This window comes from Triticum aestivum, chromosome 3B (assembly GCF_018294505.1).
Source record: "Triticum aestivum cultivar Chinese Spring chromosome 3B, IWGSC CS RefSeq v2.1, whole genome shotgun sequence".
In the NCBI taxonomy this organism is placed as follows: domain Eukaryota; kingdom Viridiplantae; phylum Streptophyta; class Magnoliopsida; order Poales; family Poaceae; genus Triticum; species Triticum aestivum.
The window spans coordinates 152,184,710-152,198,098 of NC_057801.1; the positions used below are offsets into that span (position 1 = coordinate 152,184,710).

General features: G+C 42.6%; 1 non-coding gene across 1 annotated transcript; it reads right to left on the reverse strand.

The window, feature by feature from the left end:
- Nucleotides 1-5,600: 5,600 nt before the first annotated feature.
- TRNAP-AGG (transfer RNA proline (anticodon AGG)) lies at nt 5,601-5,672 on the reverse strand. Its single transcript has one exon. It is a non-coding gene; the product is annotated as a tRNA-Pro (tRNA).
- Between the last annotated feature and the right edge of the window lie 7,717 nt (nt 5,673-13,389).

A 13,389-nucleotide genomic window follows, 5' to 3' on the forward strand; every position in this document is an offset into this window, starting at 1 on the left:
TTTTGTTTTCTCTCGGGTTTTTATTGTTTTTCTATACATATTTTTGGTATATATCTAATACATGTTTAAATTTTCTCAAAACAAGATTAATATTCAGTGAATACATGGTCAACATTTTTGTATACACATTTAAAAAATGAAATAATTGATTACATTTCTAAAATAGTAGATTAATATTTTTTAATCCATAGTCAACCTTTTTTTATAAACATTCAAAAAATTAAATGATCGATTAACATTTTTCTTATACCAGATTAACTTTTTTAATACATGGTCAACATTTTCTCTATACATATTTAACACCTTTTCACGTGTTTGCTTAACATTTTTCTAGTTTAACATTTTTAAATGATTTATTACATTTTTTGGTACCAGATTAGCTTTTTTAATACATGGTAAGCATTTTTTCTACACATATTTAACATTTTTTACATGCTTGACTAACATTTTTCATATAGAAGTTTAACATTCTTTGAATACATGGTCAACACTGTTTCTATACACATTTAACATTTTTTAAATGCTTTATTAACATTTTTCAAATACATGTTTAACCTTTTTTCAAATGCTTTGATAAAAAAATTTTAAATACAGATTAAAGTTTTTTCACGCATATTGTATATTTTTTCTATACATTTTTGTATACATGAGAAACATTTTTCAAATGCTTGTTTAACATATTTTTGAAAGGTTTTATGTAAAGTGTTTTTTGTAATGTATTTATTTAGAATATTTGGAAGTATAAATAAAAGTAAATAAATAAATAAAAACAAAACCACGAAAAATTATAACAAACAAAAAAAGAGGTTGTGGCCTCCTGCGCAGCCGGATTGGTCCATCTCCTCTCGTGCTCTGCTTGACGGTAGGGTTCACTAATTATCGCTATAAGCGAGGCATAGGGGCACCCGTTTTCGTTGTCTTTTTTTACTGCGATTTTTTACACTTAGAGAGAGGGGGGTGGAGGGCAAGCGGCGAAATCACCAGTTAAATTGTAAAGGTCAACGTACCTTCTCAGATGCTGACAAGTGGCGCCAGTCACTTGTCATAACCTGGGTGTCCAAATCTAGAACCGTCTTCACTGTTGGATTCTCGTATCAAGATCTTCAAAACTAGATTACATGTTAATAGGTTTTGACGAACTAACGTAAAACCTTTAAAACAAAAAAAACAGAAACAAAAATGGATACCAAAAAAAATGGTTCACGCAAAATAAAAACAAATACAAAAAAGGAAGAAAAAAGCAGAGCTAGAAAGCAATAGCACGGCTGTGGTTTTTCTTTCTTTTTTTGGAGCATAGGGCGTGCTTTTTTTCGGGAGAAGCACAATTATGCTTCTCGCGAAAGCAAAACAGTGCTTCATTTTTTGCCTTTTTCAAGAAGAACAATTTTGCTTCTTGGAAACACATACTTCTTTTTTATGTGCTTCTCAGGGAAGCAAATTTGTACTTACATGAGAAGCAAATCTATACTTCTCATTGAAGTACTGGTTTTCCCCTTTCCCGAGAAGCTCAATTGTGCTTCTCGTGGAAGCACATTTTTTTTTTCATGCAAAAAAGTTTCAAAAATCTAAGGAAAACAAAGTGAAAAACGTAAAGCCAAAAAATAAAAAAAAACATCTGAAACCTGAAAAAGGGTATAGAAAAAATAAAAGATCCAGAGAAAATGCCAACACGTGAAATGTGACGGCGGCTAGACAACCACTGGGTGTGCTGTGAGGCCACCAAAAGTAATCCTTGGAGGTTCCCGGGAGAGGGTAACCTCCAGTCAGTTGCTCCCATGAAGCGGTCACAACTCATTGCTCATGACTCTTAGGTGTCCGGGGGCCCTTCCTCCTCAAACCCATTCTCATTTTCATGTTGCCGGTTGTCTATATCTATTTTATTATTATATGAAATCTCTTTTCCAAAAAAACTATTTTTGCTTTCCTTTTCAAATTTTTTGTGATTTGGGTTTTTTTAATAGGGATGTATTTTATTGTGCAAATGTGCCACTCAACTGCATATCTATCTTTGACATACAATTGTATGTACACCACATCGTATATGTAATTGTAAAGGGCACGACATGCTTGCAACTAGGGGGTGTAGGTTGGATCCATGGGCGACTCAACATCCTATATGTAAATTTCACATACAATGTGCCACCCAACTCAGCTTGCTCCGTAGAAGTATGAACTTCTTCATGCCTCCTCTCTTCCCCTCATGGTCATTGCTTCCAGTGTCATCTTGTGGATATACTCTGTTGTCACTGGTACAAGACGGTCTTGGTGGCGGTCGCCGCAACTTCACGGCTCCAACCATCGACACCCATGACAGCTAGTGCTGGTGTTCTTCTGTTGTTGTCGTCCCCACTCGCCCTAAGCGAGAAAACTCCAATGGAGTTGAGCGGCGCATGAGATCGAGGTAAATTTACATTTATCCTGCTTAATCTGCTTCAAATCATCCTTGTGATACTGCATGAACATTACTGAGAACAATATATCAAAGCCATATAGAATAAAAGACACAACAAAAGTTGCTTAGAACAAAGTTTACCTTGTGGTACTGCATGGACATTGCTGAGACCAGAAAATTGTTTCAAAATACTATGCGAAACTAGATAAATTGACCATATGAAATAAGAAAAAAAATGTAATATCAATTAGTTAAAATTAAGTATAATACATAGTACCAGGTTTTTTACGATACATGTTGATTTACTTGCCCTCTCAAGCAAACATCTAGTTGACCTTCTTTCAGTGCAACGCATGCATGATTGGTTTAACAACAAGAAGACTTTATCTGTAAATTCAATATCCTCTCTCACTATATCATCCTTCTTGATATTCCACTCATGGATTCTTTTAGCATGCATCGGCTTATATTCTTGAGTTACAAAATGTCTCACCTTTAAACATAGTACATACTCTAATGTAAATAAATTCTAATTGGAACTTCTAAACTATAAAACTGAAAATTACCATTTGTGGATAAGTATCTCTTACGTGACCACTGAACTTTCCATCCCAAATGCATTGTGGAATTGTTGTACGTAAGCAAAGCTCTACATTCTTTGCAACAACTTCTGAATTTTTCATATTTTCATTGTTTTTAAACGAAGCTGCCCCATACATTGTGCTTTCTGTGCAAACATTGTGGTTTAAAAATTTTCACATTTTAAGTCACTTTCAGTGTTGATGACAGGACAATTGTTTTTACAAAAATGCAATTACTAGAATAACTTTCCACTTCAATCAGTATAATTGCACATAAGGTTTGTTCTAATATTATTACTTATGAAGTTTAACAGATAAATGAATTAAAACAGCAAATTAGTTAAGTCTCATTACCATTTTCTTGTCAGTTCAATTCTATAACACTAAGTTTCAGACCGAACAAGTTAGTTCAACACTTTTTACTTAAATAAAGGCAGTGCCACTGTTTTTCTTCGCACTATAGTATTCCAAATCATAATATTACATAGTACACAACCTTAATATATCCAATAGCAGACCTCGCCGACAAAAATAAGCTAGTGCAACAACACATAGGTGCCAAGATAAACATGAACTATATGATTCTAGTAGTATTAGAGTTATTATTAGAATCAATGGGAGGAATTGCACAGCAGAATCATTATGATATGATTAATTATAAAGTTCAGCTAGTAAATAAATAAAAACGACCAACAAATTAACTTTCATTAACAGCAACTTGGTTGTTTAGCTTCATAACATCAAGTTTTGGCCATGTAACTTATTTCAACCCCTTCTACGTACATAAAGGTAGTGCCACTATTTTCATTTGCATTGTAAGATTCGTGATCATAGTATTTCATATTACACAGACTCAATATATCGAACAACAAAGTTATTCGGCGATCATCATCCAATACAATATGAAAAAGGAAGCAACATAAACATCAACGATGAGATTCAGCAACTATTCCAGACATTGAAGTACAAGAAGACAAACCTTTTCGGGAAAAACTTTAGGTCTTTTTCAGCAAATATACTGCTCTGTTTGTTGATATTCCCTCCGTCCGAAAATATTTGTCATCAAAATGAACAAAAAGGGATGTATCTAGAACTAAAATACATCTATATATATCCTCTTTTATTCATTTTGATGACAAGTATTTCCGGACGGAGGGAGTATCTTCGAAGGCCTTCGGTCGTTAAAAAAGAGCAGATGAGCCCTTTCCTTTCTTCACCGGAAATGTTGGTCAAAGATGGATGTTCTGGATTGAAACAGAAAGATAGGAACCAAGAACAAAAATGAGCATAATGTATCGTGTTTGCTCATGTATATTATATCTGTATATTCGATTCTGCATTCCAATGTTAATCGATCCCACAGAACAAGTACTCTATCTGACCCCACACAATCAGGTATACCGCCATAGTATGCAAATGTATTACACACAGAAATGAACAGCGAACAGTTTATACATAAATCATTTTCTGAATATCGACCAAGATCGTTGGTACAGGATCCGCGTGGCCTCATCCTTACGTGCTCACGGCGCCGGCAAGCCACCACCGAGGGAAGCTCGGAGTGAGTGACTGATGAGAGTATGCATATCTGTCTGTCCATTCTTCAGTAGCGGTCAAAACGAAAGAAAATGGCAAGAAATGACCAGTTTGCTCACTTGGTCGCGCCAAAAATGGCATCTGAGATAGGATAACCATCCCAATTGCACAATACGGCCACACACTCACCGTCACGCATGACGAATCGAAGTGCTACGTAGGAGTATATCTGAACAACCACATGATTCGTCGCACCAGATCCACCAGACCAGACCAACCATTAAAAAACCCCACCATACACACCCGCGAGGCTCAATCATCGCACCGCTCGATCGGCAGGCACAGCAGCAATGGCGGAAGCCACCGGAGGCGGCGGCAGCAGCACGGAGGAGGGGCTGACGCTGCTGGGGTTCTGGACGAGGGGCTCTACGGCGGGAGCACGGCCGATGAGCGGGCGGGGGCGGCGAGGGAGGTCATCGCCGTGCTGGAGGCGTTCGAGGGGGAGCTCGGGGACAGGGACTTCTTCGGCGGGGGCGGCGTGGGGCTGGTGGACGTGGCGCTCGGCGGGTTCATCGGGTGGCTGCGCGCGTCCGAGGCCATGTGCGGCGTGCGGACCATCGACCCGGCCAGGACGCCGCGGCTGGCGGCGTGGGCGGAGCGGTTCGGGGCGCTGGACGGCGTGAGGGAGATCGTGCCGGAGGCGGCGCCGCTGGTGGAGTACAACCTCATGAAGCGGGCTCGCCGCGGCCTGCCGTATCTGCCGCCGCACCAGACGCGGTAAAAAACCGGTAGTAAATTCCAAGGCGTGTAGCTGGATCCATCGCGCGCAGAGGAGGAACTGAACTGAATTTGAATCTGATCCCTTAAGCCGGTGGATTCTTTAGTTATCCTACTGCAGTATAGAGTAATAAGTCTTTGTTCTTGTTTGGAACTCTGAATTTGGGCGATGGATCGAACCACGTATTCCAGAAATGTAGCCAGAGAACTGCCTTCTCCAATGGAGTAGTACCATCTTGTACACGGTGGTGTTGGTTGGTTCGGGGTGTACGTTGTCCAACAGTACAGAGGAAGAAAAAAACAGGAAAAAATATGGGGCATTCCGAGAATTGAACTCGGGACCTCTCGCACCCTAAGCGAGAATCATACCACTAGACCAAATGCCCTAGTGTGATTTAAATTCAGTCAATACCATATTTGAGCAGTTGAAGTTCTGTATTTGACAAAGTAAATAAGCCTTTCGCCCACACGTTGCATCATAAAACAGGTTCAAAAGCAAATCCAAATGATAATGTCCACACCTATGGCACGAAACAATTCTGTTCACATGTCTTTTTGATGGCAATTTAGTTGTGAAGTATGACAACCTTTTGTTTGGATGATAAGTTTCAGTTTTTTTTTTAGATTTGTTTTTTTATAACAACTTTAGTGTAAAAAACGTGTGGGCGGTGTTACTACATGTCACACGTGTGACAATTATCGGCTCCAAAGCAAATGGGCAACATCACAATGAAAGGCCGAATGAATACAACCAAGATCAAGTGACAGGCGGAGGGGAGAGTCGAAGAGCCAAATCCCCCAATCGAAACGGTGAAACCTTGATGACGACTATCTAGCTTTTTACTAAGGACCCGCCACTAGTGCAACAAACTGTCCAATTTATAAATGGCGTCAGTAGGGCATCGGCAACGAATAGTATCCATCCTACTGAATGGTGTTCCAGGCAACTGGATTGAATGCAAGAATGGCCTTAGGCAAGGTGACCCGACTTCTCCCTACTATTTTCTCATTGTAGCCGACCTACTCCAGCAGCTCATCCTCCAGAACTCAGATGTTGCGATCCACCACCCCATCTTCTCTCACTTACTTCCTACCGTACTACAGTACGCCGATGATACGCTCATCATTGCTGCCGCCTCCCCTGTCGCCGCCGCAGCTCTCAAAGTAATCCTAAACAACTTTGCTCAAGCTACAGGCCTGGCCATCAACTTCTCCAAAACCACTCTAGACACACTCCACACAGATGACACCATGGCCTCTGCCATTGCCCTTGCCATGGGCTGCACCCACACCCCCTGCCCTCAAACTTACATCGGCCTACCTCTTGCCCCCACCAAACCTCCATCCAATGTGTTCGCTCCCTTGTTAGAACACTCTCGTAAATTAATGACTGGTTGGCGTGCCAAACTGCTAGACAAAGGAGACCGTCTCATCCTCATCTCCGCGGTTTTAGATTTCCTCCTTACCTATTTCATGTCGATCTTTCACATCCCTAAAAAGGTCCTCAAAACCATTGACTCCCTCTGTAGGGCCTTCTCTTGGGCGGGAGAGGATTCTTGTTCAGGAGCTCAATGCCTTATTGCATGGAAAAATGTGTGTACACCCAAAATGTATGGTGGTTTAGGGCTCCCTCCAGAAAATCTCCTTCATATTAACAAACAATGGTTCACACACAGACTTTTGGCTCGACACTTGGTTGACCCCAAGACCTCTAGCTACCACCTTCCCCCACCTCTTCTCACACTCCACCCTAGAGCTAGTAAAAGTAGCTAATATTCTGCATTACGGTATAAATGCTAACATCCGTAATCGTCTCTCCCTTGTGGTAGAACAAGAGCTTGTTTCACTTTTGGCTATTTTGCAGGACTTCGACGGAGGAAGACCAAAGGTTCCTACATCAAGGTTATGACTTCTCCACCAAGCACACGTACTGCGCTCTCATGTGTCGGCCTGACAAAGATCCCCTTGCCCCTCTCATATGGTGTTCCAAGGCTCCACGCAAGATCAAAATTTTTGCTTGGCTCCTCTTCAAAGACCGTCTCAACACTAGGGTCAACCTCGCGCACAAGCATATCATCTCCACCGACATATTCCCTCGATGTGCTCTGTTACCCGAGGACTCCATGCACCTCTTCGTCACATGTCCACTCACCAACCGGATATGGCAGCGCATTGGTATTTTGCCCCAGATCACCGACATCTCTGAGTTATGGGATACACCACTGCCCCATCAGCTTTCCCATAAAGCATGGTCATTGGTTCTCATGTGACTACTATGGAAGATTTGGGCAGCGTGTAATGATATGATGTTTAGAAGTGTTGATCAATATTCTGTAATAATCCTCAGGTCCCTTATTTCTGACTTGGATCTATGGTCACACCGTCTCATGGAGACAAGTGACAAGGAGGACGTCTTCTCGTGGCATTTCTACCTCTCTGCACGTTGCGTCGTGCCTATGTAATTCTGTACTTGCTGCCTCGACAGCCTTTTGAGTAATATATTCAGGTGGGGAGCTTCCCAGTGATTCTAAAAAAAACAAGGACAAGCTTGGTGTGAATGGGCCAAAGTGTCCAAGCAACAACATCAAAGACAACCTAAAGGTGGTGACGAGTGTTGCCTGAGCTAGCCCAAATTATCTTGTAAAGATCCAAAAAGTTCATAGGATACCCCTGTATCCTACAACCTTAGGAAAGCAACACCAAAGAAACTGGACGGTCACACAAGTGAAAAGTAAGTGATTGTTCTCTTCTAGGACATCACACAACGGACATATGCCATCGCCGGGGTTGTTCTGCTTCAAGACCTACACCCCTGTAGGCAGGCGACCACGAACTAATTGCTATAGGAAAATCTTGATTTTGAGGGGCAACTTAATCGACCAAATGTCAGTTAGCTCTTAAGGACCAGATTCCTCCATAAATAGTTACATATATAGATCTAGCGAAGAAGCATCCAAAGGATTATAGTCACCAGGAAACTAAATCATGATGCATCATTGACATGAATCCCTCCAAGTCCGAGACCAATCTGTGCAAGGCAACAACCTCCACCGGTCCAAAAGGCCGCCGAAACATGATATCACTAATACTCCCTCCGTTCGAAAATACTTGTCCTCAAAATGGATAAAATAGATGTATCTATAACTAAAATAAGTTTAGATACATCCATTTTTAGGACAAGTATTTCTGGACGGAGGGAGTATCAGCGAGGGTTAGTGCCATTGAAACATTTTGATTCCCATAAATGTAAAATAGCTCAGGGGATCTTACCGTTAAGGGAACCGATCACGCCAAAGTAGGGTCAACGATCCGACTAGACCGATACCTTGGTATCGAGGCGAAAAAGGTGCAACAAGGAACTGACACCTAAAGTAGTGTGAGGTGCAGAGCCCGACGGCAGCTAACCGGGGATTGGTTGAATCCACTAATCCTCATTGAACCTCCAGGCATGTCGTTGCTCAGTCCACACATTTCAAAACCCAACGATCAGTCCGCCTGCCCACGTAACATCGTATACTATACATAAGGGTCGAGCGTTCTCCGCTGTGTAATTGGAGTTTGTTGGGATTTTATAATTTTTGTTTGTTATTTGATGTGGCGCGTGGGAAGACGGTGTATCTTTAATAATTGGGTGTTTAGGTGGAGTTTCTTGACGGTGTGATTATGTGTTATTTGATAATCAACTTCAATTGGAGACCTCAATTTATTGTGAGGAATTAAAATTTTAGGGAGCTTAGTATTGTTGACCAGGTCAAAATCGAGTTGAATTAATTGTAATTGCAGACATCAATTAATTGTGAGACCTCACAAATTAAGGAGCATAGTGTGTAGTATAACAAAACTAATGGGAAAGCTTTGAGAAATTGTTTACCCGGTCAAAATCGGGTGGTCCAATCTTAGTTGGAGACCTCAATTGAACGTAGGCGCTTTAAAGCTAGGGAGCTTAGAGCAACATCAACAAACGCGCTAAACAAGCGCCGCGCTGAAAAATTAGTTCTTTTTGCGCGTGCGCTACCGCTTCGGGTGCTCGAGCGGATGCGCAAAAACCGCATGCGCGGCATAAATAGTTTAGCGTGCGGGTGAAAACGCCATCGCGCGTCGTTTATTTGCTGCACCCGCTCCCGCGTGCTGGACACTCGAGCGCCCGCTCGCAACTCCACCTACCCCATGCCGCCGTGGCGCCGCAGCCGCTCGCGCCACCCATTTCTTCCGGCGACCATTCCAGCGCTTCCCTGGCCTATCCCCAGCACCGCCGCTGCTCCCTCCGTCTCTCTCTAGTCACCGTTGCCCCTCGCGTGCGGCAGTCGTTCAACGAACAGCGCCCGGCCGCCCACTGCCGCTCGGGGCCCGCAAGGTGTTCGACAAAATGCCCACAAGGTATTGTTGGGGAACGCGGTAATCTATCTATGTGATGCATAGCAACGAGAGAGGAGAGTGTGTCCACGTACCCTCGTAGACGAAAAGCGAAAGCGTTTAGTTAACGCGGTTGATGTAGTCGAACGTCTTTGCGATCCAACTGATCCAAGCACCGAACGTACGGCACCTCCGCATTCAGCACACGTTCAGCTCGGGGACGTCCCTCGTACTCTTGATCCAGTTGAGGCCGAGGGAGAGCTTCGTCAGCATGACGGTGTGGTGACGGTGATGATGAAGTTACCAGCGCAGGGCTTCGCCTAAGCACTACGACAATATGACCGAGGTGTGTAACTGTGGAGGGGGCACCGCACACGACTAAACAATGTCAACTTGTGTGTCTATGGGGTGCCCCCCTCCCCCGTATATAAAGGAGTGGAGGAGGGCGGAGGGCCGGCCCTCTATGGCGCGCCCTGGAGGAGTTCTCCTCCCACCTGGAGTAGGATTCCCCCCTCCCCTTCCCTAGTTGGACTAGGAGAGAAGGAAGGGGGAGAGAAGGAGGAAGGAAAGGGGGGGGTTGGCCCCCACCCAATTCAGATTGGGCTTGGGGGGCGCGCCCTCCACCTGGCCGCCGCCTCATCTCTCCCACTATGCCCCAATAAGGCCCATACACTCCCCGGGGGGGTTCCGTTAACCCCCCCGGTACTCCGGTAAATGCCCGAACTCATCTGGAACCATTCCGATGTCCAAACATAGCCGTCCAATATATCAATATTCATGTCTCAACCATTTCGAGACTCCTCCTCATGTCAGTGATCACATCCGAAACTCCGAACTATCTTCGGTACATCAAAACACATAAACTCATAATACTAATCGTCATCGAACGTTAAGCGTGCGGACCCTACGGGTTCGAGAACTATGTAGACATGACCGAGACACGTCTCCGGTCAATAACCAATAGTGGAACCTGGATGCTCATATTGCTTCCTACATATTCTATGAAGATCTTTATCGGTCAAGCCGCATAACAATATACGTAGTTCCCTTTGTCATCGGTATGTTACTTGCCCGAGATTCAATCGTCGGTATCTCAATACCTAGTGCAATCTCGTTACCGGCAAGTCTCTTTACTCATTCTGTAATACTACATCCCGCAACTAACTCATTCGTTACAATGCTCGCAAGGCTTATACTGATGAGTATTACCGAGAGGGCCCAGAGATACCTCTTCGAAACACGGAGTGACAAATCAATCTCGATCTATGCCAACCCAACAAACACCTTCAGAGACACCTGTAGAGCACCTTTATAATCGCCCAATTACGTTGTGACGTTTGGTAGCACACAAAGTGTTCCTCCGGTATTCGGAAGTTGCATAATCTCATAGTCTGAGGAACTTGTATAAGTCATGAAGAAAGCGGTAGCAATGAAACCAACACGATCATAATGCTAAGCTAACGGATGGGTCATGTCCATCGCATCATTCTCCTAATGATGTGATCTCGTTCATCAAATTACAACACATGTCTATGGTTAGGAAACATAACCATCTTTGATTAACGAGCTAGTCAAGTAGAGGCATACTAGGGACTATATATTTTGTCTATGTATTCACACATGTACTAAGATTCCATTTAATACAATTCTAGCATGAATAATAAATATTTATCATGAATTAAGGAAATAAATAATAACTTTATTATTGCCTCTAGGGCATATTTCCTTCAGTCTCCCACTTGCACTAGAGTCAATAATCTAGATTCCGTAGTAATGATTCTAACACCCATGGAGCTTTGGTGTTAATCATGTTTTGCTCGTGAGAGAGGCTTAGTCAACGAGTCTGCAACATTCAAATCCGTGTGTATCTTCCAAATCTCTATGTCCCCTTCCGATACTTGAGGATGGATGGAATTGAAGCGTCTCTTGATGTGCTTGGTTCTCTTGTGAAATCTGGATTCTTTTGCCAAGGCAATTACACCAGTATTGTCACAAAAGATTTTCATTGGACCCGATGCACTAGGTATGACAGCTAGATCGGATTTGAACTCCTCCATCCAAACTCCTTCATTCGCTGCTTTCGAAGCAGCAATGTACTCCGCTTCACACATAGATCCCGTCACGACGCTCTGCTTGGAACTGCACCAACTGACAGCTCCTCCATTCAATAAAAATATGTATCTGATTTGCGACTTAGAGTCATCCGAATCAGTGTCAAAGCTTGCATCGACGTAACCATTTAAGGCGAGCTCTTTTTCACCTCCATAAACGAGAAACATATCCTTAGTCCTTTTTCAGGTATTTCAGGATGTTCTTGACCGTTGTCCAGTGCTCCACTCCGGGATTTGAGTCTGACTCAACTTCACACCTTGTAACACAGGCAAGAACCCTTTCTTTGACTGATCCATTTTGAACTTCTTCAAAACTTTATCAAGGTATGTGCTTTGTGCAAGTCCAATTAAGCATCTTGATCTATCTCTATAGATCCAATATGTAAGCAGCTTCTCCAAGGTCTTTCAAAAAAAACTCTTATTCGGGTATCCCTTTATGATATCCAAAAATTCTACATCATTTCCAATCAACAATATGTCATCTACATATAAGATTAGAAATGCTACAGAGCTCCCACTCACTTTCTTGTAAATACAGGCTTCTCCAAAAGTCTGTATAAAACCATATGCTTTGATCACACTATCAAAACATGTATTCCAACTCCAAGAGGCTTGCACCAGTCCATAAATGGATCATTGGAGCTTGCACACTTCGTTAGCACCCTTTGGATCGACAAAACCTTCCGGTTGCATCATATACAACTATTCTTTCAGAAATCCATTCAGGAATGCAGTTTTGACATCCATTTGCCAAATTTCATAATCATAAAATATAGCAATTGCTAACATGATTCAGACAGACTTAAGCATCGCTACGGGTGAGAAAGTCTCATCTTAGTCAACTCCTTGAACTTGTCAAAAACCTTTCGCAACAAGTCGAGCTTTGTAAACAGTAACATTACCGTCTGCGTCGGTCTTCTTCTTAAAGATCCATTTATTTTATATGGCTTGCCGATCATTGGGCAAGTCCACCAAAGTCCACACTTTGTTCTAATACATGGATCTCATCTCAGATTTCATGGCTTCAAGCCATTTCACGGAATCTGGGCTCATCATCGCTTCCTCATAATTCGTAGGTTCATCATGGTCTAGTAACATGACTTCCAGAATAGGATTACCGTACCACTCTAGTGCGGATCTTACTCTGGAGGACCTACAAGGTTCAGTAGTAACTTGATCTAAAGTGTCATGATCATCACATTAGCTTCCTCACTAATTGGTGTAGGAATCACGGGAACTAATTTCTGTGATGAACTACTTTCCAATAAGGGAGAAGGTACAGTTACCTCATCAAGTTCTACTTTCCTCCACTCACTACTTTCGAGAGAAACTCCTTCTCTAGAAAGGATCCATTCTTAGCAACAAAGATTTTGCCTTCGGATCTGTGATAGAAGGTGTACCCAACAGTTTCCTTTGGGTATCCTATGAAGATGCGCTTCTCCAATTGGGGTTTGAGCTTATCAGGTTGAAGCTTTTTCACATAAGCATCACAGCCCCAAACTTTAAGAAACAACAACTTTGGTTTCTTGCCAAACCACAGTTCATAAGGCGCCGTCTTAATGGATTTTGATGGTGCCCTAATTAAAGTGAATGCAGTCGTCTCTAGAGCATAACCCCAAAACATTAGCGGTAAATCAGT